The sequence below is a fragment of the Magnolia sinica genome, chromosome 5, assembly GCF_029962835.1.
Source record: "Magnolia sinica isolate HGM2019 chromosome 5, MsV1, whole genome shotgun sequence".
Classification (NCBI taxonomy): Eukaryota; Viridiplantae; Streptophyta; class Magnoliopsida; order Magnoliales; family Magnoliaceae; genus Magnolia; species Magnolia sinica.
Window position 1 is genome coordinate 97,688,879 of NC_080577.1, and position 27,984 is coordinate 97,716,862.

A 27,984-nucleotide genomic window follows, 5' to 3' on the forward strand; every position below is an offset into this window, starting at 1 on the left:
TGTGGACTAAACCACACCAAACAGTGGAAATAATGATTTCCACAGTTGAAACCTTTCTAAGGCAGGCAGTGATGCTTATTTGTCATCTAATTTGTTTATAAGATTATAGAGACATGGATGGAGATAAAACGCAGATATTAGCTTGATCCAAAGCTTCCATGAACCTAAAATTTTTTATTTTTTATTTTTAAAAAAATCAACAGTAGACATTCAATTCACATTGTTTCTTGTAGTGTGGTCCACTTGAGTTTTTGATGTGCTTCATTTTCTTTATATAAGTCTTAAAATTATACGTTAAAGTGAATGGATGGAGTGGATAAGATACATAAATCACGGTGGACCCCATAGAGTTTACTTAGTAGGCAATCTGCTTCCTTTCCTTACACCCATGTTGTCCATCCCTTTCCACACCTCAGTGGGCATGATCCCAACATGAAGCAGATCAAAATCTCAAGCGGACCACACCATAGGAAACAATGGTGATTGACCATTAAAATCTCTTGTAGGGTACAAAGGTTTTGAATTAAGCTGATATTTGTGTGGTCCCTTCATCCATGCTTTTTACGTTATCAACTAGTTGGATGACAAATAAACATTCTCATGGCCTCGAATAATATTTTTAATGGTGCCTATTTGATCATCACTGTTTCCTGTGGTGTGATCCACGTAAGATCTTGATATGCTTCATTTGTTGAATCATGTCCTAAAATGAGATGTCAAAACAGATGGAAAATGTGAATGTAATGTCAAAATGGATGGACAACGTGGATGTAAGGTACATATATCATGGTGGGCCCACAGTTGGGGATTTAACGAAGCTGCATCTTTACTCAAACCTGTTAGACTACGACCTATAGTCCTCATAAAAGATAACTAGCATGTGAAATCTAACCTAGAGGTGGGCATCGAGCTGAGTCGAGTCGAGGTGGGCCAAGCTTGGCTCGGCTTGTCCATGGTATACTTCAGTTCGAGCTCGAGGCCGAGCTAGTGGTTCGAGTCGAGTCGAGTTTACCTCCAGTTGAGCTCAAGCTTGTTCATATGATCATATGTTAAGTTATTAAAATTTTAACTAAAAACTACAAATTAAATGTCTCATATACTAATGCCACATTACTAAGATATAAATGATAAACCTCTAAATACTATCAATATCATACCACAACAACATAATTTGTCTTCAACAATCAACATCAATACCAATTCAAAATAGTTAAAATATATAAAAAAAATTATAAATCCGTTCATGAAAAATTTTAAAGCTTTCATTCCTTCAAGCATTCTGGCCCACGTTTTCAATTTGATTGTCCTCTTCATACTCTTTAGCATCGAAAGTGCTACCGACCCAAACTGGATGCAACCAATCTTGTGTACATATCAGTGTTTCAACTATATTTAAGGCGAGTGAGCTTCGATACTTACTCATTACCCTGCTGCCAGTGCTAAAAGCTGATTCTGATGCCATGGTCGAAATTGAAATTGATAAAATGTCTCGTGCCATCAACGAAAGTCTAGGGTATTCACGAGCTCGAGACTTCCACCATTGCAAAACATCTAAATCATTATCTCTTATACTTATGACTGATTCCTTTAGATACTTGTCCACTTCGGATTCAGTTTTTTGCGTCTCTGTTTCTCCTTCATCTAAAAAAGACATAAAGTCATGAAGTCACTCGCCCGCAGTAGAACAGCCATCCGCAGTTTGAAAAGTACCTATTGCACTTGATGTTTTGGCCAAATTATCAACATATGATGCGAACAGCTTTTCAATTGTAACATTAATAATGGAGGTCTCCGCCGAAACTCTTTCGGAACGGGAATAAAGTGATCTGAAAACAAATTTAACTATTGCCATCTTGTATCGTGGATCCATGACAACTGCAATGGCCATTAACAAGTAGTATTCAGCCCAATACTTATCAAATTTCAATTGCATTCCTAGAGCCATCACTTTTAAAATTTTCAACCCATCAGCAGCACATTTTTTAAGCGCGTTCATAATGAAAATAATTTCAGGAAGAAATTAATTTGCCGTGGGATACTTATTTCCTGAAAAATCTTCGTGCAGTCGTAAAAAACTTTGAGAAACCGATGAACATTTTCAGCTTTCTTCCAGTCTTCATCACTTGGCATGTATGTGTACATTTTATCGGCCACCTCAAGTTCAGGGAATGCAACTTTAAATTGTAAACCCGTATCCAACATTTCATAAGTGGAATTCCAGCGAGTGCAGACATCTAACTTTAACTGCTGTTTAGATTTCAAATCCAAATGTTGGATTATATCATTCCACATACTCAGTCTTGAAGGTGACTCCCTTATATATTTAACGTTATCTCGTATGTTTACAATCATTGAATCAATTGCTTTCAGCCCTTCTTGAACAATCAAGTTGAATATGTGAGCACAACATCTAACTTAGAATATTCTACCTTCAAAGAATAAATTTTCAGCAGCCTTGAACTAAGTACGTAAAAAAGAAATCAACGTATTGTTGGACGAGGCATTATCTAAAGTAATTGAAGAAATTTTCTTTTCAATGCCCCAATTAACAAGACAGTTGTAAATGCAATCGGACAGTACCACACCGGTATGAGGAGGAGGAATGTGACAGAAGTTTAAAATCCTCTTTTGTAGTTTCCAATCCGCATTAATGAAGTATGTGGTCAATGGCATATATCCCTTTCTCTGATTCGAGGTCGTCCATATATCCGATGTCAAACTTATTCTGGATATGGATTCCAAGAGAGCTTTCAAGTTAGCTTTCTCAACAACATACATCTTCACGTACTCTCTTTTCAAAGTAGATCGAGAGGCCTTCTCACATCTGGGATTTAAAATTTACAAAATCCCAGGAAAACCTTACTTTCTACCATACTGAATGGCTTCTCATTGACTACCACTAACCTCGCAAACCACTCATTCAGGTTATCCGGGTCATACTTGTACGTTGAGAGTACAGTTTCAGAGTCATCATCTTCAGAAATAGTAAATGAAAGCAGTTGCTGGACTCTACCCTTCAATATTCTTGGTCTCTTCGCACATTTATCTAGGTGCCTCTGATAGTGAGTTATAGAAGAACCAGAATGCTTGTTGTAAAGAGTCTTATAAAACTTGCATCTAATCTTGATAGAACCATTTAGTTGCGTGATCTCATCAAAAGATTCCCATGTTACCAATCTTTTTTTCCCTTTCATAGAACCTAAAGTTATTTCAACTTTGTTCTCAAAGTTCTCTAATTTTTCTTCATTTACAGAAAAAGAAGAATTGATTGACGCATTAGTTCCAGGATTACTTGTGTTTTCTTCAATAGTCATCTAAAAATCAAAAGATAACAAGAGTAGGGTAAGATCAGAGATTTTATCGGTTGAAGGAATCAATCAATGACATTTATACGTATATATAAATATATAATACAAACAACGTCGGGCCCCTCCATAAACTGCAAGACACAAGTGTCTTAAATAGTCCCCTAATAAATAAATCCACCGGGATACATATATATACATAACTATAAATTGTTCATAATTATTTCAATTTTTTTTACTGATTGTTTCTAAATATCTTATTCATACTTGTCTCTATTTAAAGGTGCTAATTGTCTCTATCCCATTCAGTATCATACCATGTACTGTCCCCATACAATTTGCATGCGAGCCGAAATTTCATCAGCACCTCCCTATATCTCCAGATATATGTAAAATTCAATACTAATTAGTTGCCACACCCACATGTAATCTATTACACATTTAGTGGAAACTAACTAGTAAAGAACCACATTTCTAGAGAAAATATATGAAAACACTACCAAAATTTCAACCGCATGTAAATTGAACGATGACAACCTAAGTACATGGTATGGTACCAAACTGTCCAAAATGGGACAATTTAGGAATTCATAAAGAATAAGTATCTTCAGTGGAATGATTGTACTTGTTTAATATAAACTCCTAAACGAGAGGTATATTGCTAAACCACTAGGTGGCCTAAATATTAATTGACAACATCAGAGCACAAATAATCATAAGCATCAATATGACAATACGTAAAGAACAATTATCAAAATATATAAGAAACAATTTATCCATACAACTACAACTCTACACGAAGATAATGTTTAAGAACAAATAAAAAGATAATGCATATGATCATTAACATACATCAGGTGAGCCCATTGTCCAAACAGATGGATGACCATCACGAAACCCGATTCAAGATCCAAGCCACTCATCTAGTGGACCCCATTCTCTAGCACCTGGCCTAACACATCAGGCCATCACGGAACCCGATCCTCCTACCTGATGTATGCGTTGTATCCGCACTCATAAAAAGGGTAAATGATCATAACCGTCCATTCAAATCTTCATCTAGATGATTAGATCTCCAATGGAATCAAGAAAGAGGAAAGAAGAAGAAGAAGAAGAAGAAGAAGATTAAGAAGAAGAAACAGATGCAGCACTCACCTTATCGGGATTGGGTGAGATCGGGTGGACGTTTGGGCAGCCTTCGGGTAGTCGTAGGCCGTAGGTGGTGGTGGCCCACCTTTAATTTATGTTGCTTGTCGGGCAAGCATGCGGCGGGCAGTGGGCTGGGTGGGGTAAGGTTTTTAGAATCTTAATATATATATATATATATATATATATAATATTTAAATTATAAAAACCTATTTCTAATTGAGCCAAGTCGAGCTCAAGTTCGAGTTTCGAGTCGAGTTAAAATGGCCCATGGTCAAACTCGGCTCGAACTCAACTCGAGTTAAAAGATTTAAGCTTGACTCGGCCCGACTCAGCCATTCAAGCCAAGTCAATCCGAGCTAACTCGAGTCGGGTCGAGCGAGTTATTCGAGCTAGCTCGACTCGTGAACAGCCCTAATCCAACCTTTCCAATAGGTTAACCCCACCATGCAAACCCTTCCAATAGGCTAACCCACCATGCAAATCACCTTGAGCAAAATTTAGCCAGGTCCACTCATCAAGTGATGAAAATAGTTGAAAACAATATATAGCCATTGATAGAAAGAAAAATACAAGTGTCATCCACTCAATGAGTGATGTTTACAGTCATTTTTGGTGCCTTGATGTCATTTAATGGAAAGACACCACACCTTGACACTATGGGTTTGGTACTCATGGAAAATTAACTCGTGTTCGAAGATATGTTTAATGGATCTTCCTTCGACCATGATTATTGAGTCAATTTATGCGACAGCATGCTCGACACATCGATAAAGACCAATCAAAAGAGGATGAATTCTATCACGGATCTAGTTATGATATACTCAATGAGGCTGTCTCTCATAATCCTTTTAAAATTGGAGATTTTGTCAAGGATGTTTGGAGAATTTTCGAAGGCTTCAAAGATCTCAAATATTCAAAGATCAAACCGATATCCAAGCAAATTCGGTTGTGATTTAGACCCAAAATAGGAAAAAGGGAACATTAGGCAAATTGGGTCCCAAGTTGTACAATAATTGAAATTAAGAGAATGAGAGAGTTCGATGAAAGATATGATCTGACCCATTTGATAACAGATCAAGATCAGGTGGCCTAAGTCCATCAACCCCTCTAAGATCCCTATAAAAAAGGAGAGAGAATTCAAGATAAATGTAAGAGGTGGTTTGACTAGGTCATACAAATGTATGATGATGATTGATTGTCCTGATGAATTCTTAAACCTAGAAGTAATTCATGCAGTTGTTTCCTAAAAGGGATCAACTGCAAGAAGAAGATTGAAGCCATAAGTTTCGGATCTATCTAGAGATCTTTTTATGTAGAATGCATGTTGTAAATGTGAAGGATTTGGGATCAGCAAGGAAACGCAATGAAGGTTTATCTATCTGGACAAACTATAAAATGAACACATGAAGAAGAGCTCAAGTGTCACGCCCCAAACTCGGCAAACGGGCTCACAGAATTCCCGATCGCCGAATCTGATACCGACAGCCTCCGTAGTACCCAATTCTCAGCTCCCAGCGCCCATACACCAGGTTTCGATCCTGAAATCTTACAAGGAGGATTTCCAACGTATATTTATCTCGTAAGAAGCATAACCACAAGTATACCCAAATCACAAAGGCAACATCATCATCACATATCCACTAATATAAACAACTGAATACAGTGCTGAAAGAGAAATACATATATAAAAAATCAAAGTTCTAGAAGACAGCGCTCCAAGCTTAGCGCTGTTGCGACCTAACGCCACCTGCACGCATCTATCATACATAAGCTTATAGAAATCTTAGAGGGTGGTGTAAGTATGTGCGATGCATGTGCCAAGCATATAAATATCAAAGTAAGTGAAAATACTAGCAATCTATAAATTGTACAATATCAGAGTAATGTGGAAACGTACTGGTAAGTCCATAAACATCATCAGCCCTATCCAGGCCATGCAATGCAAAAACAAAATAAGCTAATATCATATACTAAGGAAGCAATGTAGATCAGCTATACAATGCGGAGACATAGTAAGCCAAATATCAGATACCGAGTCCACAAATATCGTCAACCTTAAGTAGGTTATGTAATATAAAAGCACAGTAAGCCAAATGTTATGTGCTGAGGATGCAATGCAATATGCGATGCGAATGAAATGACCAAGCTGGAGTGTGAAGTCGGGATGATAGTATGTAGTATCGCAGGCTACAGGTCCACCACAAGAGACTTCTATCCAAACTAGTCACATACCTAAATTTGGATAGTCAGACTCAATGTGGTAAACTCCTGATCTCAGGTTAGTCGCGCGCCCCAACCGAAATCCTGGCCATTGCGAAGGTGCACGTAACAAATTGTTACCCACCACCAGCCTGAGTAGATAGTGAATGAATGAATATACAACTCATGCTCAATAAGTCCATATATCAGTACCGTACATATCTGGTATCATCACCGAGGTCTATTACACTCTACGCCAGCTTGTCGCCCCTATCCGAGCGCACAACTGAGAAAGTGGAAAAGACCTCACTATCCGCCTGCCAATATCGGGCCCGGCTCATCGATAGCGGACCCATTCCTTAAGCTGGTCAAACTCAACCTAGATATTGCCCCCTCACTTAGGCAGGTAAGGTCACACCCTCTCCCAACCGACCACGACACAGTGAGAGACGTGACCTACTGGTATATAGCACTTATGTGCTCATATATATCCACTCGAACTCGATGTTGGGGCGTCCTTTGGTACCAAGAGGGTTTAGAAATTTTCACCCAGGGCCATCTATGACGGCCTGATACTAGTAACAGATTTTCGATGTCCCATCTGGCCATTCACGATGTGCCTGTGGAGGCTACAACCCTGATGTCGCTAGGGCGTACAGTAATCATAACACATAATGTAAGATGCATGAGTTATACAGTCTGGTTATGTATCAATCCTTTGAATACCATGTGCTCATATGAGACAATCTCCGCCTATCAGGGAGTCTCATAACAACATGCCCAATGACATGCAATGGTCAACCACATCTCATAACAAACATGTAGATGATACGTATAGGCATGTATCATGATGTTATGCTGTCACATACTCATAATCTACATTGATAATCAAAATCGGCCTCGACAATCGGAATCGGCCTCTTGACAATCGGAATCGGACTCGACAATCGAAATCGACCTCGACAATCGGAATCGGCCTCAACAATCAGAATCAACCTCGACAATCGACCTAACAAGGGCCTAAGGGAAGGTCACAATGTGGACATTTAACCATCATCGCCCATCAATGTGAACATTTAACCAACATTGCTCCCAATGAGTAGCCCACATAGAGCCAAACGTATCGTGGGCCCATGACCTCACACAAGGACCTAATACACATCACTATGGGCCTCACTCATTGGCCACATATACATCACAATGGGCCTTGGCACATGAGCCATAATTACATCACATCGGGCCTCACTCGTGGGCCACATATACATCACAATGGGCCACATCTCAGGGCCTAATATACATCGCAATGGGCCGCATCATATGGGCTCAATATACATCAATGGGCCACATCGCATTGGCCTCATCACATCACATGGGCCTCATCACATCACAATGGGCCGCATCACACGGGCCCAATATACATCAATGGGTCACATCGCATGGACCTCATCACATCAATGGGCCGCACTAATGGGCCTCATAGATGGGCTACTAATATATCAAGGTGAGCCTCACAGAAGGATTTTGATGGGACACAAGTATATTAAGGTGGGCCTCTCGAATGGGCCATAAAATACATCAAAGTGGGCCTCACAAGTAGGAACTTAGATCACATCTAAAATCATTTCAATAGTTGTAGGTGTAACATATGTGTCACTGTACATAGAGCTGGGCATCGGACTGAGTCGGATCGGATTTGGTCCAACCCAGTTTGGTCCGAAAGCTGACTAGACTAATTCGAATCCGTTCCGATCCGAGGTCGAGTCCGGAGCACCTTATCCAAACAGATCTGTTATGTGCTTGGCCTGACCCAAACCGAGTCGGATCGGATTGGGTAAGGATCAAAATTTTCAACGGTGAAAATCATTATCCTTGCTGTTATTCTCTGTGTAGTCCATTTGAGTTTTAGATATGATCTATTTTTTCTCCAAATGCTTTAAAATAATCACAAAATATGGATAAACGGTATGGATATAATAAATACATAATTGTGGGGCCTATGTAATGTGGATCTCATTTGAGCCGTTCATACAACTCGCAACTCGAGAGTACAGCTGGGCTGTCTTGGCGTGCACGACACGCTGCAGGGATGCGGATTTCCAGCGGAAGCCTTTCGCAAAAAGTTCTTGTGCTGGGATCGTAGGTGGGGTCCATCATGATGTTTTTCAAGAATCCACTCCGTTGATCCGTTTTTTGAGATCATTTTAGAACATGCGACCAAAAGTGACCAGGATCCAAGACTTAAGTGAGCCGTATTAAAGGAAAAGGTGGTTGGGTAAATTTCTACCGTTGAAACCTCCCTAGGTTCGACGGTGATGTTTACATTACATCCATACCGTTAATAACGTCATTCCTACTGGGATGAACTGAAAAAACAAATATTAGCATGATTCAAAACGTCTGTGGCCCCACGAATATTTCAACTGTAGACGTTCAATTATCACCTTTTCGGCCCACTTGCGCATTGGATACGGTTCCTTTTTAGCCTCATGTACTGAAATGAACTCACAAAACGTATGGACGGGAAGGATTTCGCACAAACATCACAGTGGGTCCCACATGGGTTCCCAGCGCAGGAACTTCCTTTTGCAGGAAAGCTGCGTTCGTCTTGGCATGACGCGTACATACGGCTAGCTATAGCTAGCTATGGAAGCGGATTGCATACTGAGTAACTCAACACACTTAGCGTACTGAGTAAACCCTGTGGGCCCTACTGTCATTCATGCATTTCATCCGCTCCGTCTATCCATTTTACCAGATAATTTTAAGAGTTCAGCCCAAAAATGAAGGATGTCAAAAACTGAAGAGGAACACACTGCATGAAAAAGTGTGATTTGAACACGTACCATTGAAAAGTTCTTAAGGGCCATAGAAGTTTTAAATCAACCTTATATTTGTTTTTCCCCTTCATCCATGTCTTTATGATCTTATTAACTGGTTGGATGACAAATGAATACCACAGTGGGCCTTAGGAATGTTTCAATGGTGGAAATCAATACTTCCACTGTTTCCTGTGGTATGATCCACTTGAGCTTTTGATATATTTAAATTTTGGTCTCAACCCCTAAAATGATCTGGAAAAATAGATGGACGACGTGGATAAACTACATGCATTCACGATGGGCCCAACAAAGTTTACTCAGTACGATAAGAGCGTACTGAGTAACCAATCCGATTCCAGCTAGCCGTATAACGTTGTGTGGTACACCGGCGAATCGTCATATTATACTGAGTAAACTCTGTTGGGGCCCACCCTAAACGCATGTGATTTATCCACGCTGTCCATTCATTTTTTCATATCATTTTAGTGGTTGAACTTAAAATTGATGCATATCCAAAGCCTTAAAATGAGCTTAGTAAATGGATGGACAGTTTAGATATAAAACATACCTCGTGTATATCTCTCTCCAGCAGAGAAATCCAACCTCTCTCTTTTGGGCTCTCATCCCAAATCGACAAATCACGACTATCTCGCTTCACCTGCTTAAGTCGTGACGGAGAAAAAATGAACTCCACCTGTTTATATCTCCATGTAATCTCTCTCATCTACTCTCTCTACTCTCTCTTTGGCGAGCAGTGCCCATGAGCTGCCTGAGATGGGAGGTGGGGCGATCCCATTAATGGCAATTGTTGCGTTTGCCTGACACAATCCATCTAACCTTATTTTAGCCAAAAACTTCTTCTTTCCTTCTTCTTCAATAGAAATAGAGAGCTAGAGAGAGAATCACACGTATAGAGAGATAGAGAGGGATAGAGTTGACGGGATTGGGCGGGATTTTTTTGGCGCCGAATGCGGTAAAAGTAAATATATATATATACACTAATATATACGGTTCGAATCGGGTCGATCCGAATCAGATCCAATCAGATCGGGTTTCGGATCAGGTCGGTTTGGAACAAGGCCTATCCGGATTCGACCCAAAAAGAATTCGGATCTGGATTATGCTACCTGATCCTGACCGATCCTGACCATCGGTTCTATTCGAATCGGGTCGGATCGGGTCTGATCGAGCTGGATCCACCGGTTTGGGTATGAAATGCCCAGCTCTAACTGTACACTATCATTCCATGGGGCACATGACCCACTAATGATGATCAGCGTTGTCCAAACATTGTCCAGGTAAATCATCACCATCTAAATATTGTCTATGTAAATCAGCACCATCCAAACATTATGGATGGTGTGGATGAAATAAATACATCATGGAGGTGCCCACCGTCCAGATCACTGGACGGCGAAGATAAGACACATATATCATAGGGGTCCCATCATCCTGGCAATTGGACGGTGCGGATGTAGAATAAATGCATCAAGGTGGGTCCCACCCACACATGTCACACGCGTGGGGTGGGCCCACGAGCTACAAATGGATGGATGGTTTGGATTAACACATACATCGTAGGAGGTGGGTCCTATATCTCTGTTATAATTGAACATGTTTGGGACTATGGAATAGTCCAGGAAATCGGTAACAATCCTTGAATTCGTGGCCGAAGTTATTTTCACCACGTGGGACATGTTTGACGAAACCGAGTCGTATTAGGGTTGTCGGCAGTGGTTTGGCCACACGGGGTGTTTGCGCACTCTATGTCATTTAACTCAACGTGCGCTTGTGCTAGTCGAGTTCGTCAAGTAACCCGATTGTCCCGGTGGATGTACACCATGTATGAACGTTATTGCTTGAATCTAGGGTACCAAACTTACCATTGCAATTTTGTTAACCATTGTACCTTGATCCGCTAAGACTCATGAGCCGGGCATGGTGGTATGGGACACCGTAGTCGAGCTGTCGGCCTACGCTGGGGTGACGAGCCTCCCCGTAGTGACCAGTGAGCACACTAGACTCGTGAGCCGATTATGGTGGTATGAGACACTATATTCGTGCTGTCGGCCTACATTGATTGGTGACGAGCCCTTTGTAGTGACCTCGAGCATACCTTGCTACTACATTGAGGCGACGAGCCTTAGGGTAGTAACTAAGGTATGATAGGCATGCATTGATTGGTGACGAGCCCTTTGCAGCGACCTAAAACCATATGATCGTATGAGATTGTCTAGGACTGACGACCCTAGAATGGATCACTGTTTGGAAATTGATATGAGGAAGGTACCTTAGCTTCCCAATCCATCTGTATGAAAAGGACTAATAATAACTTGGTAATCATGTTCATGCACCGCATTGCATGTGCGTAGGAGTCTTTAGCACTACAGGAGGTTGTCATGCGTACCGTAAGATGAAGATGCTGAGGGAGTGCAGGCGAGGGCATGCATCATTTCTTCATACATCCTTGCATTAACAAGAGTACTTAGGACATGTTGATTGTATTTGCCTTATCATTATTGCTTGATTGATTTGATAACATGTTAACTTTTACTGTATAGTTCCACTGAGTTGATCACTCACTCCCACATTCTGGGACGGTGTTTCAACACCAACCAGACTCTGTCTTAGGTGCAGATGGTATCACGACCCCTGAGGCAGAGCAAGAGTACGAGGATGATGAGGACACGTTTTCTTTTATGCAGTTCTCAGGCAGGTTCATGTGAGCCATGTCCTGATATGCGGGGAGTCTAGGTTTTCATTGTAATAGATGATTTCATTTTGATACTTATATTTTGAAAACAACACTTGTAATTATGACCTGGCAGGTACACGTATTTCAGGGACTTGCACATGTACACATATGTTTCTTTAAGTCTTCCGCTTGCGTCTTTCACTTATCCCTGGATTATGTTTGCAGTTTGGCTTATTCTATTCCATGTTTTATGCACTCATACAGACAACATACATCCATCATTAAATATGTTGCATAAGTGATGTTTTGAAACTCGGGAGCTGAGTTATGCTCGACCCCCGATTTTCAGGGCGTTACAAGTCCCACCAGTCCAGATTGCTGGACGGAGTGGATAAGACCCATACATCACAGTGGGGTCCACACCACGTCCTGATAGGTGGACGGAGTAGATATACAATACATACACCAAAGTGGGTGCCACCCACACACGTCACACGTGTGGGGTGGGCTCACGTCCCAAACAGATGGGCAAAATGCATAAAACACATACATAGTAGTAGGGTCCACCATTTTTAAATGGATGGACGGCTAGGATGTTAGGCACGTACATGAAGGTGGGTCCCATCCCACATGTGCAGTACGTGTGAGGTGGGCCCCACACGTGCTAAATGGGTGGATGGTTGCATATACCTTGTGATGAGGTCCATGAAGCTAGCTACATCAATACAGCGGTTTCAGCTGCTGGCCGTCCAGTAGATGGATGACCCAAATGGATCATGTGCACGTGTGGGTCCACACGTGTGGGACCCACCAGCAGCTATACTCAAGCTTATATTTGTTTGTCCTTCCATCCAAGCGATCAGTGATTTGGATTGGCTGCTACTATGGTGCAGCCCACACGTGATGGATCTGGACCGTCAGTGCGGTAGCAACACATATATCATAGTGGGCCTCACATGGTTCGGATGGTCTGGATGAGACACGTCTATGGGTCCCACGTACAAGGACAGTGTGGCTCACAATACTTACATCACGTGGGCCACTCAGATGGACGGTTTTGGATATAACACATACCTCTTGAGGCCCACATAACTTGCTGACTTCGATGCAGCAACAATTGCTACTGCGTGGAGCCCACCATCTGGATGGATGGTGTGGGTGTATTGCACATACACTAAGGTGGAGTCCATACGGCTTTGTACAGCGTGGATCAAGTGGGTCACACCCATCACGAGAGAGAGAGAGAGAGAGAGAGAGAGACCGTGATGGAGGGGAGGGACCCCGCCACTATGGGCCCTCCCTATACAATGCATACATCAAGATGGGTCCCACCATATGTGAGCCCTCAAATCATCAAAATCGATAAATAAACTCATCCACCTTTGATCTTCTTGGACCTCTTCTTCCATCAACGCATCCTAGAGCTCCGAGGGATGCATTTCAACGGTAGAGATGAGAGGTAGGAAGGTGGGCCACATTAGGCCCTCATCTCCTTAGAAGCCATGGACGTCGTGCGCGAGACACGGCGTCTGAACCGCAACAACGGCGCAGTCGTAAGGGTACAAGTTTCGAGTCGAGCTGACTCTGATATACTGGACACGATTGAGGATCGCGCGCAAACACCGATAACAGATCTTGAGTCGCCAAAATTCAACCAGGAGGACCGCGGAGGCCTACAGAATAATATAGGCTAGGATATGGGTCTTACATCGAGGCCTCACACCAAATACATATATCTACTTTTATAATTTATCCTTCATTTATCATCTATCTTTACTTCTATCTAAACATAACCTAGCCTGGCTCGAGCATAGATCGCTATTGTCTAGCGTCCAACAATACAGTACCGTGGGATTAGATTAAATACCCACAACCTTAAGTCATTAGATCCTAATCAACTGAGTTCTTACTTAGGTGATCACAACTATTTAGTTAGATCATGTTGACCATTTGCCTCAATAATTTGTTCTTACACATGGATAAGGTATTTATCTCTCATTTGTTTATTTGTAAGTTATTTTCAATACTCTATCAATTGTAATGGGCCACATATTCAAATATTAATAAAATTGACATTGTTTAACCTCTCTTGTATTTATTTATTCATCTTCATTCTTTTGAGAAATTTATTACTTTTACTAGTGAAAGAACACGTCCTTAGACATAAGGCAAAAAGAATTTATCATGAAGGATTAACCCCTACCCTTTCGCAAATCGCCTGATCGCTGATCACAACTGATGGTTAATAGGATAGCTGGATCTTGCATCTAGTCCCTATCAGTCTGACTCAACACGGGGGGCACCAGCATTTAATCAAACATTGAGTAGAGTACAATTCTGGCATGCCCGCATATCATAATCACACATGAAATGTAGATACAGGCTCTCGATCACACGTGTGGCCTTGTGTTTGATTGAATTTGGCCAACATTTTTTTACAATGCCCTGTAAAACCCAATAAAGCTTTATACTTCTCAACAAAATAGGATGCCTCTTAAATAATAATAAAAAAAGAGACAAGTTTTGTTGTTGATGTTACGGAAGAGTAACAAGACTTGGGCCTACATCAAGAGCCCATTATCGATGTTGAACCCAGATCATCATCTCAGTCTTACTCCAATGACCTTTCTGCATTATTTGAGCAATTCGATGGATATATGCAACATGTCACTAGAGTATCTAAGTCACAATTAGAGATATTCAAGAGAATAATCGAGAGTCTTCTCTTGAGACTGGATGTCATTGAGATGCGCTCTGCTCTTACTCAATCCGATATGCGAAAGATAGAATGTTTCATTGAGCTTTCAACAAGAGCTATCCGAATCTAATCGCAAGGTCAACCTTCACCATCTACATTAATGACGAGGAATGGTTGAGATAGTCAGTCGTATAACCTGACGCAATACCCTAATCGACAGAGTTATTACTCATTTATGAGTCAATACCCAGTCAGTGCAAGTAACTTGGGAGGGCAGCCGACTGCCTAGCCGTTACCATATGGTCGCGTGGTTGAATCTCTCAGGGGAAACGTTTAGCTGTGTTGGCCAACCATAATGGATCCTAGAGGGTCGAGTACTAAGGGGGGTAACCTCGTGTAGGGTCGGCTGTCCATCAAGGGCAGAGGCGCCCAATGGGCAACTATTGGTCGCGCCTCCATTCCACAATGGCTACCATATGATAAAGGTGCCCAGAAGGCAACTTTTGACCACGCCATCACTCTATCAAGGATACCATAGGACTGAGGCACCTGTGGGGCAACCTCTAGCCAGACCTCTCCAAACGATTGTTCCATATGTGGCTCCATTCTTGACAATTTTTATATAGGTTGATTCTCATAATAGGGCCAACCTATGGATGGGTTGGATGTTGCACACACATGAAATGTTGAAAGTAATCCACCGGTGGACCATAACTTTGTAAATCCAAGTCATGGCTTTTCCCCCTTAAGAAAGAGAGAGCTCACCTAGAGGAAGCAAATTGTGTGTAACCCGGGCAGAGATATTCCTATGCCTGGCCCTGTATGGGGCCCACAGAGATGTCCGTGACGAATCCACTCTGTCCATCTATTTTGTAGGACCACAGTAGGACATGAATCTAAAAATTAGGCAGATCCAAAACTCATGTAGGCCATACCATACAAACTAGTGGGGATTGAATGCCTTTGAGTAACAAAAGTTCTATATCAGGATGATTTTATGTCTATAGTTTATCTAAGTGGTAATAACCCTATGAACAATTTGAATGGCATATAAACACCATGGCCAACTCCAGGAAGGTTTCAATGGTGGACATTTTCATTCCCACTGTTTCATTTGGTGTGGTCCACTTGAGTTTTGGATCTGCCAAATTTTTAGATTCCTATCCTATTATGGTCTTTCAAAATAGATGGACTGAGTGGCTTTTCCATGGACATCTATGTGGGCCCCACATAGCCTCAGGCAGTGAATCTATGTGCCCAGGGTCATAGGCAATCCACTTCCCACTTAGAGGGGGGGTGAATTGCCTAAGGCACCTGTCACAGGGATATCCTGTGGCACGACATGGCGCAAGATCCTTAGGGCCCATCGTGATTTATGTGTTTTATCCACACTATCTATTTAATTTTCCAGCTCATTTGTAGGCATGAGCCCAAAAGTAGTGCAAACCCAAAGCTCAAGTGGACCACATCATAAAAAAAATTGGAGATTGAATGCCCACCATTGAAAACATCCTAGGGCATACCGGGATGTTTTATTTGCAATTCGACCTATTCATCAGGTCACGGAAACCTAAATGTAAGGAGAAAAAACAAATATAAGTTTGACCTAATTTTTTTGTGACCCCTAAGAAGTTTTCAACAGTGGGCGTTTAATCCTCAATATTTTCGGTAGTGTGGTCCACTCGAGCTTTGGATTTACATCATTTTTAGGCCCATGCCCTAAAATGATCTTGCAAAATGGATAGTGGTGTGGATAAAACACATACATCACGATGAGCCCCATAGAGCTTGGGCCACGTGGGGCTGTAGGGATATCCCTACGGCATGATGTGGCTGAAGGGTACCATAGCTTGCAACGTATTATAAATTTTTTCTGCCAATATACTAATTGTCCATAATATCCATACCATGAAAATAGTAAGCCTTATGGACATCACTCCCGCGAGGTAGGCAGACACACCCGAATGCGCTCCACACGTTATAGTTCTAATTTGGCTTTAATTGGATGTGGGGTGGGCTTAAAATAATGTGTTTAAAAGACTTAAAGTTGCCACTAGCGAAGAGAGGCCTGAAATCTACAACTAACTCGACTTATAGAATAGCCTTGGGTTAGGGAATCAGAGACTCCCCAACTTAGGATGACTCATGGATAAAGTTTGACACCGATAATTCTAGGTAAGGACCTTGGTGACGATAAGGGAGGAGGTTAGGCACCCTCAATCACTTGTGCTTGCTTATAGTCTTTACTTTACGAGGGTCTAAATTTTTTAAAGGATCCTCGAAGTTCTAAAAGGCCTTATAGTAATAGACTAGCCCAATTTTCAACGGTGTCAAGAACCGGTTAACAAGGCACTATTCCTCCAAATCACTACTGAAAGGGTTTGCAAATCACCACACCATTTTACGTGGGTGAGTATATCTATTTATAATATTGTACAATTGTATAATCTGATTACACAACTATGATATCTACAATAAAGGGAAATAATCAAAACAGATTTGTGTAACATCTCATACAATCAAGGAGGATCCCGTGAGTCAATGGAGGAGGATCTACAGGGATTCTCAATGCCCCCGTGCAAGCTGAGTGTGGGATTATAGCCGACGCGAAGCTTAGATCGAAAAAAGGTAAATAGCTGCCGTGAAACACTTTTACTGAATATATCAGCGACCTGCAAATTGACGAAACATATTGAGTGCAAAGAGTGCCGGCAACAACAAGTTCTTGTAAGAAATGGTAGTCAAGGTCGATGTGTTTGGCACGCTAGTGAGAAACAAGATTCGAGCTTAAGCAAATCGTGCTCTTGTTGTCACAGAGTAACAAAGGCCGATGTGTGAGGGTGACCTTGAGGTCACATAGGAGATGTGTAAGCCATAGAACCTCAACAGCGGTAAAAGCGAGAGCACGGTACTCGGATTCATAACTGGAGCGGGAAACTGTAGGCTACTTTTTGGTACTCCAGGAGACAAGATTGTCCCCAAGATAAATGGAATAACCAGATGTAGAACGCCGAGTATCAGGACACCCTGCCCAATCGACGTTAAAATAGGCCAAGAGACCAGTAGATGGCGATGCAGAAAAGGTTAAGCCAAAGTAAAGAGTGCCCTTAACATAGCGTAGGATACGCTTGACGGCCTGGAAATGTTCTTCAGTTGGAGCATGAAGAAATTGACTAACGGAGTTGACAGACTAAGCAAGATCAGGGCAAGTGATGGTCAAATACTGTAAGGCACAAACTAAAGAGCGATAATGAGTGGGATACAATAAGGGTACACCGTCAGAGGAGAGGCGCTGAGACACAACCATTGGTGTAGCAATAGACTTACTATCAAGTAATTGAGCACGAGCAAGAATGTCATGAGCATACTTAGTTTAACTAAGAAAGAGTCCATCCGGAAGAGAGGAAACCTCAAGGCCAAGAAAATAGCTCAAGGAGCCTAAGTCCGTGAGGGAAAATTCCGCGTGCAGCTGCTAAATGAATCGGTTAAGAAGTTCTGTATTATTCCCTATAATAATGATGTCATCAACATAGAGCAATAAGTAGATGAGATCAGCTTTCCTACTGAAGACAGAGGGATGTATTAACACGGCTGCAAGAGAATCCAAGTTGTGATGATGAATGCCATTGTCCTGAAGATGAGATTGAAATCGAACATTGGTGAATTTCGCTTCGCCATTACTTTGAAAAATTTTATTTTTGCCGAGAGTTGATTTTCCACAAATCATTAGATGTAAAGGAAAGTATCAAAGAAATCAACCTTAAGCTTCATGGGGTAAAACCATATGAAATGTGAGTGGTCATCTATAAATAACACATAATAGATAAAACCCGCATTTGATTTAACAGGGGATGGACCCCAAATATCACAATAAATTAGGCCAAGCATATAATTAGATCTACTATCGTTAGAAGAAAAAGGCAATCGATGACTTTTTGCTAACTGACTTGTAGAGCACATATGCGGAGTGGGAAGCAAAGAGGTAAGAGATAAACGACCTCTTTTTATTCAATAAAGATATAATAGAAAGATTGACATGTCCAAGTCTAGCATGCCATAAATCAAATGAGGCACGTAGAGATTTTTTAGCAAGAACAAAAATAAAAGCCCGATTTTCATGTTTCAGCACATAAAGACCACCTTCTCGTTTACCGATTGCCACCGCCTTTCCTGTTATTCAGTTCTATACAATAAACTGATCGTTAGTAAATATAACAATGAATGAAAAATCAGTAGTTAATTTACTAATGGATAAAAGATTTTTGGTAAGGCGAGGGACAACAAACACATCTAACAGTTGAATATTTTGAGAAGGGTAGACACTACCAGGGTAGGTAATTGGAAGAGAGGATCCATTGCCTACTAGTACACGGTCCTTACCAGAATATGGTTCTGATATATCTAGTTTACCTAAATGAGGGGTCATATGTGCTAAGGTGCCCGTATCCATGTACCAATCAGACTCGGCTTTAGTTGAAAGAGAGCAATCAGTAGTGAATGCTTCAGCAAGTTGAGCATTAGCCCGATCATATCGATTTCAACAACGATTAATAGTATGGCCCTCGGTTTTGCAGATCTGGCAACGGGGATTGTGATGACAATAGCCACGACCAGGTCCACTGTTTCGCTGGTGTCCTCGATGACCACGAAACTGTTTAAAATGACCACCACCGCGAGAGTTAGAAGAGGAACCATGGGTGGTAGTAAACGCAACAGGGACAACAGGAGATTGCTCAAGAGATTTCTAAAAAATGGCAAAGCTTTCAGCCTTAAAAACCAGATTGGTGAAGAAGGGAAGGGGTGTGAGCGACATCTGGGCAGTAGAAAAGGTGGAGAAATTAGCACCTAACCCCTGAAGAAACCAATGAGATTTGTCTATATCATCAATTAGACGACCCATCGCCGAGAGCTGATCACATAATACCTTGAATGAGCGAGAGTATTCGGAGACGCTGCGGTTTCCTCATTTGATCAGTTGCAACTCATCTTTGAGATGGATTTCACGTGTTTTGGAACGATGGCTAAAAGAGTTTTTCAAGGGAAGCCAGACGCCTCTGGCAGTGGTGAGACCGAGCACTTCTGCCATAGCTTCTTCGGTGAGGGAGGAAAGAAGCAAGCTGAGGATGCGCTGATCTTGAAGTTTGCAATCCATGTATTTCTTGGTTTCTGTAGAAGACTCAGTAGCAGAGGTGGAGTTTGTGGGTGGAGCAAGCTTTTGGAGTAAATGGTTGTTTGACATGGTATCAGAGAGGAAGATACTATGTTCGAATCTCAAGAGTAGCAAATATGCCTCGCTAAAATATTATTCTCCCATGGGGAACCAGGAAAATCAGGTCTGGCTCAGGGACCGGGAAATCAAGCCCAGCCTATTTATGGTGTTCCCTTGATATACATTGATACACCACACTCTGACAGCTTAAGCTTTTGGAGTAAATGGTGACCGACGATGTCTCAACCTAGGGTATGTTTGGAAGAGATAGTAGTAACAAAGAAAGAATTGAAAATGCAAATGCAATGTATAAGGATGTAATAATATATGTGTATATATAATAAATGTATTACAATTCCAGCTAAATTATTGGCTAGGGTGATCACATGTATCTCAACCTAGGGTAAACTTATGGAGTCAATAATTACTTAGTAAAGCTAAATAACTATTGTATGCCAATGATCAAAGAAAAGTGAAAAAATATAGTAAAGTAAATTTGGTTTTTGATGCACCGGGGTCTAGAAAGATTGACAAGGTGTAGAGCATATGACCACGAATCACTCAACTATAAGTAGGGGGTATATGAGAGGAGGGATATGCAAAGTGTGAATGGAAATATAACGGTGGACAGCCAAATTACCCCCAATGCGCTTAGAGATGTGGGAGAAGGAAAAGAAAGTTAGGCATCTTACAGAAGAGATGACTGTAGATATCAGATCCCGACCCTACTCCATTGATCTTGAATGGTTAATGTGACTTAGATGCTTATATAGACTAAGATGGATGGCGAGATTGACGATTGAGGTCGAGGGTTGAGATAGATGTTCGACATGGGCAACTGGAGTTGAGGCAGAACTCTCAAGTGGCAAGAGTTGTGTATTCTCTCTCCCTAAATATCTCTCATCTAGCCACATCTTATCTCCAGAGCTCTCTCTCTCTCTCTCTCTCTATATATATATATATATATATATGTATATATATAGAGGGAGAGAGAGAGAGAGAGAGAGGAATACTCACATGTGCACCAATTCTCACGAGAACTTGTGAGAACTTTTTCAGAACTCATCACACATGATGCGGGCCCAAAATTTGAACTGTCCATATGATGCAGCACCCCATGAAACCCCTAGGGCCTGACTCTTACCTTTATCCAAAACTTTGGTCGGCCATGGCAAAAGAGAGAGACAAATCAAGGGAGGAAACTGTTTCCTTTTTCCATGGCCCACCAAAGTTTTGGATCAGAGTGAAAGTTGGGCCTTGGGGGTTTCATGAGGTGGTGCATCACATGGACAGTTCAGATTTTGGACCCAAATCACATGTGATGAGTTCTGAAAAAAATTCTCATGAGTTCTTGTGAGAACTGGTGCACACATGAGCATTCCTCTCCCTCTCTCTCTCTCTCTCTCTCTCTCTCTCTCTCTCTCTATATATATATATATATATATATATATATATATATATATATATCTTAATATATGAAAATGAGAGGGGTGAGCCTCTATTTATAAAGGTTAGAGTTGGTAATTTAGTAATTTTTAATAACTTAGGAAGAACATTACATGGTATGATCTAAATGGATGGAGGACACATGACATCATGGATTCACTTTGATAAGTGGTAAAACATCTAATTTCACCTAAGGATGAAATGGCCATTTTACCCATGGGTAAAAATTGTATTTCTGCACTACAATCTGTTCAAATTTGCTAAGATTCCGTCAATAATGCCATTTACGCCCATTCACAGCCTTTTTTATTACTATTTATCGTAGTGACTGTTAGCCCCTGTTCATTTTATAGGCTTGCTAAAATGGTATGGTTGGCAGCCTTATTGCCACCAATGCCTAAGGTGAATTAGTGGTGGGCAAATGTTTATGATGAGTGGCTTAAGGGATGGTATGGGTGATGTCACCCTCTATTATATACTCCAAATTGTACATAAAAGTTATTAACCGGTTAGATCTTATTGTGTTTTGGGACTTTATGGGTGGCTTAAGCTGTATTCCTAAGGATTTTTCCAAACTTATAAGTCATCTCACATAATCCAAGATAAAGTGCATTGTTACTGTTGAGGTCAAAATCTGGACTACTCTCCACTCAATGCGGTGAACCTTCGAAAGACCCTGGTCCTGCACAAAAGGGTGAGTAAAGGAGACCCTGGCTAAGCCAGGGGACCCTTCGATGCCTAAGTCAGGCTAGGGAATCTGGGTCTAAGTAGAGTGCAGAGAGAGGGTGCGAGATTTGCGTACCTGTTTCCTTCTCAAAAGATACTATTTATACCCCCTCACCTAAGATGGGCATGTCCGCATAACTAGGCGCGTCTTGGGGCATTCACCACTTCCCGCGAGAGATTCAGCTACCCAACCGTTGTGTAGTCATGCTAATGTGGGTGGTTGAGTAACCGTTGCTAATAGTACGGTAATAGAACACATCGAGGTCCCACAAGTAGATTCCGATTCGAGTCTCAAACCGACTGCCTCGGCCTCAGATTACTCCAAGCCGACAGCCCCGGTCCCAGCTCGCTCACCTAAGGCCTCGGAGTGAAAGCACAACTGATGCTGAGCTGGGAGTCTTTCTCCTTGGCCGTTCTTGTGACTCTAGACTTAGTTATGCATCTCAAGTTGACTCTAAATAGCATCGGACCTCGAAATTGAGAAGGCTCGGATCTTCCCATAACAGAAGCCCCCTACTCTCCGAGTTCGGGCACGGACTCAGAAAGTAAACCCATGTGAAAGATCAACAGCTTCCATTGTTGCGCCCTTAACGTGTGCAGTCGCAATCATGATTTCCATATTAGAAGAGATACACCCTTGGGGCTTTTTGTCCGCGGGTTATTCTCGAGCGGACGCGTGGCGACGATTAGGATCTCGAATCGTCAGAGACATCATGAGAGACCGCCATGTAAGCCCAGAAGGGTAGCTAGGCGATGCTTCCACTACTCGGAGCTCGAAGCCCAATGCTAGGGGCACGTGAATTGGCAGTGCTCAGACCAGTGACATCCAACCACGTGTCCTCTGAAGTTGGCTCGCAATGATTCGGTTGCAGTCATCATATCTCACCATTAATGCGAGAATCATCCGTAGGTTATAAAAACCCCTAGCACTCAGAGACGCCTTCATTTTTATTCTCTTGATGTTTTTGTTGTTGCGATCTACTTGAGGAGGCGATTTCCGACGAAGGCGATTTTTGGTGGACGAGACTGCGGGAGAGGCGATTCTAACGGACTAGCAATTTTCGGTAAAAGCGATTTCCGGCGATCATTCTGGAACAACTTCCGGTGAGTTGTCCCTAAACTTCCAGATTACTCTTATTTCCTTCGCATTTTTAGAATGTCTAATGACTCGGAGATGATCCAAGGCGATTATGCCTACGATGATGATTCTAGGCAAGAGAGCTTGGACGATAGAAGGGAAACCTCCGAAGGGACCCTCAATGTTGTACCGCTCTACCCTCCGCCCAGGACAAATAAAGAGGTCGAGGCTTGGACGCACCGTAAGGGCGGAAAGAAGGCCTCTTGAGCCCCCCAAATTTCAAGGAGGGGGGCTACGGAGATGCCCGAGAGCGGGCGAACTGCGGAGACATCCCTGAAGGCTCCATATTGGTCGAGTCTTAGATGGCATGGATCCGATCAGAATTCGAGATCCCAGACTCCGTATGGATACAAGCGCCAGAGCCCCTCGACACTGTTGAAGCTCCTACCAAAGGGGAAGTAGCAATCTTCCTCTGCGCCCTGCAATATGGACTCTGCCTTCTGATGTATCCATTCATCCTAGCCCTAATGGCTTATCTGGGACTGGCCCCAGGCCAGTTTACTCCCAATGCTTGGAGGGTTCTGATATCTTCATACATCATCTAACACCAAGTCAAGAGCCCGGAACTGACACCAAAAGAGTTGATAAGTTTTTACTTAATTAAGCACGATAGTCAGGAGCCGTGGTACTATTTCGCGACCCGCTGTAGCAAGGGCTCGAGGCTGGTCCTGCAACTTTCATCCTCTAATAAGGATTAGAAGAACAAGTGGTTTTGGGCTTTGGGTGAATGGGAAGCGCCGGTAGCAGAGCTCAGGAACCTAAGGACTCGGGTTCCTACCCAATTCACCCTTACAGGTGAGATCCTGAACAGTCTTTCTGCATTGCTTCCTTATTCGCTTTAGTCTGATCAATGTCTTCATTCCATTTTTGCAGATTTCTCGAGGGGCTCGCCTCTCATCACCTCGGACAAGAGGAATCAGATTGCCAAAGCCAGGGCAAGTTCAAAAGATCTATGCTCCTTGTCGATTTTAATCATTGCTGATAATCTTCATCGGTCCGGGCTCTGCAAGTCTAAGCTGCTCCCCACCTCATTCAGTAAGTGCTCTATTGTGATGAAATTGAAGATCTCTCAACTCGAACATTAACTCACTGTCCTGTGTGTAGGCATGGCCGAGGCTTCTGGATCTTGGAAGAGGAAGGCTGATCCATCCATCGAGGAGATGCTGAGGGCCAAACCACGGACGAAGACAACCATTCGAAGGAGGTAGGCAACTCCTCACGATGGGGGCCCCTCGGCCCCAATTTCTGTTGTTATAGCTCTGGCTCCAGCTTCAATTTTTGTTGCTGCAGCTCCGGCTTCAGCTGCTACTGCTTCAACACACATCGCGGTCGAGGTCGCGATTGATAACGCTCTGGCTCCGATTCCCCCTCCAGTCGTCACCCCTAGCACTCCTCACGTACCTCCACCAGCCCCTGAACCTTGCATAGCCATCCCATCTTCTTTCGAGCGGGAGGAAGCCATTCGAATGGCCGACGCGATGCTCTCTCCTCCCAAAGGTGGGGATGACCTCAGAGCTGAGTCCCAAGCTTCAGCAGGCAGTGGGACCAGGGTGGGGAAAGCGATGGGGTCGTCAGCTCGGGTCAGAGATGGTGAGGAAGGACTTCCGTTGGGCTATCATATGTTAGGGTTAGTTCACTGGGCTGCGAAGCATGCTCCACAGAAGGAGATAGCAGCCCTTCTTACTAAGTCGAAAGAGTCCTTCGTCAACGATATGGCCTCTGTCTTCTACTCGGTATTGTACTAACCTTCCCTGTCTTGATTCTCTTCTCATCATGTCCGTATACTTATATTATTTATTTTTTTGAATCAGTTCATCTCGAAGCTCCTGATGACTCGGGAGAGACTGAAAGAGATCACGCAGAAGGACAAGGAGATAGCGGCTCTTAGGGACAAAGTTGGGACCTTCCGAGATGAGGGTACATTCCTCCCAATAGAGTAGGCTGAACTGCGCCGGCAACTCAATGATAGAGCGGCGCGAGAGATGCAACTCTAGGGGGTCATCGACGACCTTCAGGCAAGATGCGTGGCTGTCGCGACCGAGCTGACGAGAACCAAAGCCCACGCCGACTTGCTCACGAAGGACAACGCCCGATTGGGGGAAGTGTTGGAGCTAACCAAGGTCGAGGCAGCAAAAGAGCTGAGCCAAGTGGTAACACTGGCAAAGGAAGCTCAATGAGCTGAAGATGAGGCCTCCCTGGTATTGGCGGTGGCAGCTGCAGTGGATGCGTTCAAGTCCTCGGAGGAGAGGACCACCAAAGCCACCAAGTTTTATAACTGCGGTTTTGATGCTTGCATTGATGCGGTCTAGGAGCTCTATCCAGATCTCAACCTTGAGCCCCTGCTTCAAGAGGACGCCAAGGAGAAACCTACCAAAGACGTTCCTTCACGCCCGACTCCTGCCTCTCAAGCTCCTTCGACCGAATAGTTCTCCTTTAAAAAAAAAAAATCTTATGAACAATTATTCAATGCATGATTTTGTGAATGATCTTTTTGATCATCTGGAGAGGGCATGATATGACATAGTCAATTTTTTGAATGATGATTGCTAGATGTTAAGTTGTTGACTAGCGAGCCGATTCCTTAGCAGATCGGCTCATCCCAGGGTCGTTTTCCTGTACTTAGGGGAGACCCCTTGATTATTTCGCAGAATCTTATGATGTTGACATTATTAGGACCGACCCCCCAGAGGGGTCAATCCTCCCTAGGAATGGCGAGCGGCTTTTTATAGACATGTTGGTTGTACAATGAGCCGATTCCTTTGCCAAGGAATCGGGTCGTCTACGGGCTTTTCCCCTAAATAAGAGGGGATCCCTTGATGAGTTTTCGTGGGTTAACGTATTAACCCCTTCTCTAACGGATCAGTCTGTTGAGTCAGCCTCTGCTTGTGAGAGGTGACTTTTTCCATTTATCGACAGGTTGTTCAAGTAGATATGTAAAAATATAGATTTTTATTGAAAGCCTTAAAAGGCTAGTCGCTCTGAGGTGTACAATTATTGAGGGCCTTCAGCGGCCAGTACATCAGGGGTAGTAGATTTTCATGTGCTTGGCATTTCAGGAGTGGGGGAGCTGATGGCCTTTGAGATCCTCCAAGTGGTAGGAGCCAAGCTTGGTCGATCGGACCACATGGTAAGGCCCCTCCTAGTTGGGTCTGAGCACCCCAGCCCCCGACTCCACAGTGTTCTGGAAGACTTGACAAAGGACCAAGTCTCGTGGATAGAATCGCCTAGTCTTAACCTTGGAATTGTAAAATTGAGCCACCTGCTAATGTCAAGCAGTAACCCGGAGTCTGGAGACATCTCTAGCTTCCTCGAGTAGGTCTAGGTTAGCTGCAATCTGCTCGGTGTTTTGATCTTCCTGATAGTTCCTGACCCAAGCTGTAGGGAGACCGATCTCGACCGGCACCATCACCTCAAAACCATAGGAAAGTGAAAATGGAGTTTCTCCAGTAGACGACTGTGTTGTAGTCCTGTAAGCCCAGAGGACAAATGGGAGTTCCTCGGCCCAATTTCCCTTCGCTTTCTCTAATTTTGTTTTGAGATGGTGCTTGATGACTTTATTGACTGCCTCCACTTACCCATTGGATTGCTGATGTCGAGGCAAGGAATACGCATTCGAAATGTCAAGCCCTCGACACATGCCTCGAAACTTATCATTATCGAACTGTCTGCCATTATCAGATACGATAGTGCGCAGAATTCTGAACTGGTAGATGATGATCTTCCACACAAAGTCAATCACCTTCTGCTCCGTGATTTTTACGACAGGCTTGACCTCGGCCCACTTAGTGAAATGGTCGACTGCAACTATAGCGAACTTGACTAGTCATTTCCCAGTGGGTAGAGGTCCAATGATGTCGATCCCCCATTGGGCGAACGGCCATGGCCCGCTCATGGGGGTCATCTCCTCCGCAGGTTGCCTTAGCATGGTCGCATATCGCTGGCACTTCTCGCACCTCTGGACGTAGCTCTTTGAATCTTTGAAATGGCCAAGCTATATGTCCTAGAGGGGGGGTGAATAGGACTATGCCAAATTAAATTTAAATACTGCGGAATATGAAACAAAGATAGATAGCACTATACACCAATCACAGTATAGGAATGGAAAGCAACCTAAATTAGAGAAATTGAAACAAAAATTATTCTAAGGACAACCTTACACCAAAAACCAAAGTTTATGGTAGGACAACCTTATTTCTAGAACAAATAGAGAAACAGAAGCTCAACGTAATAAAGAGATAGCAAAAATATAATGCTGAAATGAAAATCTAAATTATTACAACATTCCCCACTGAGCTTGAAATGTAAAATTTACAGCATTCTCATCCACACATACATTCTACAATTCTGAATGATAAAAGATAGGAAATATAAATCACATATCCACAACACAAAGAATTATAGTGGTTCACCTGTGTGTTCACCAACTGTTAAACAACAGCCACGCAGAATGCTACTCCACTCCTAATATCCTCACACAGGGGATATTAGCGTTCACTATCAAATAGGTTTTCACAGGTTCACCCAAAACCTTCACAATTATGTTTTTTTCAAAGGGCTTACACATTTCAAAAACCCTCACTTCTGAGTTTTCTGGCTCTCC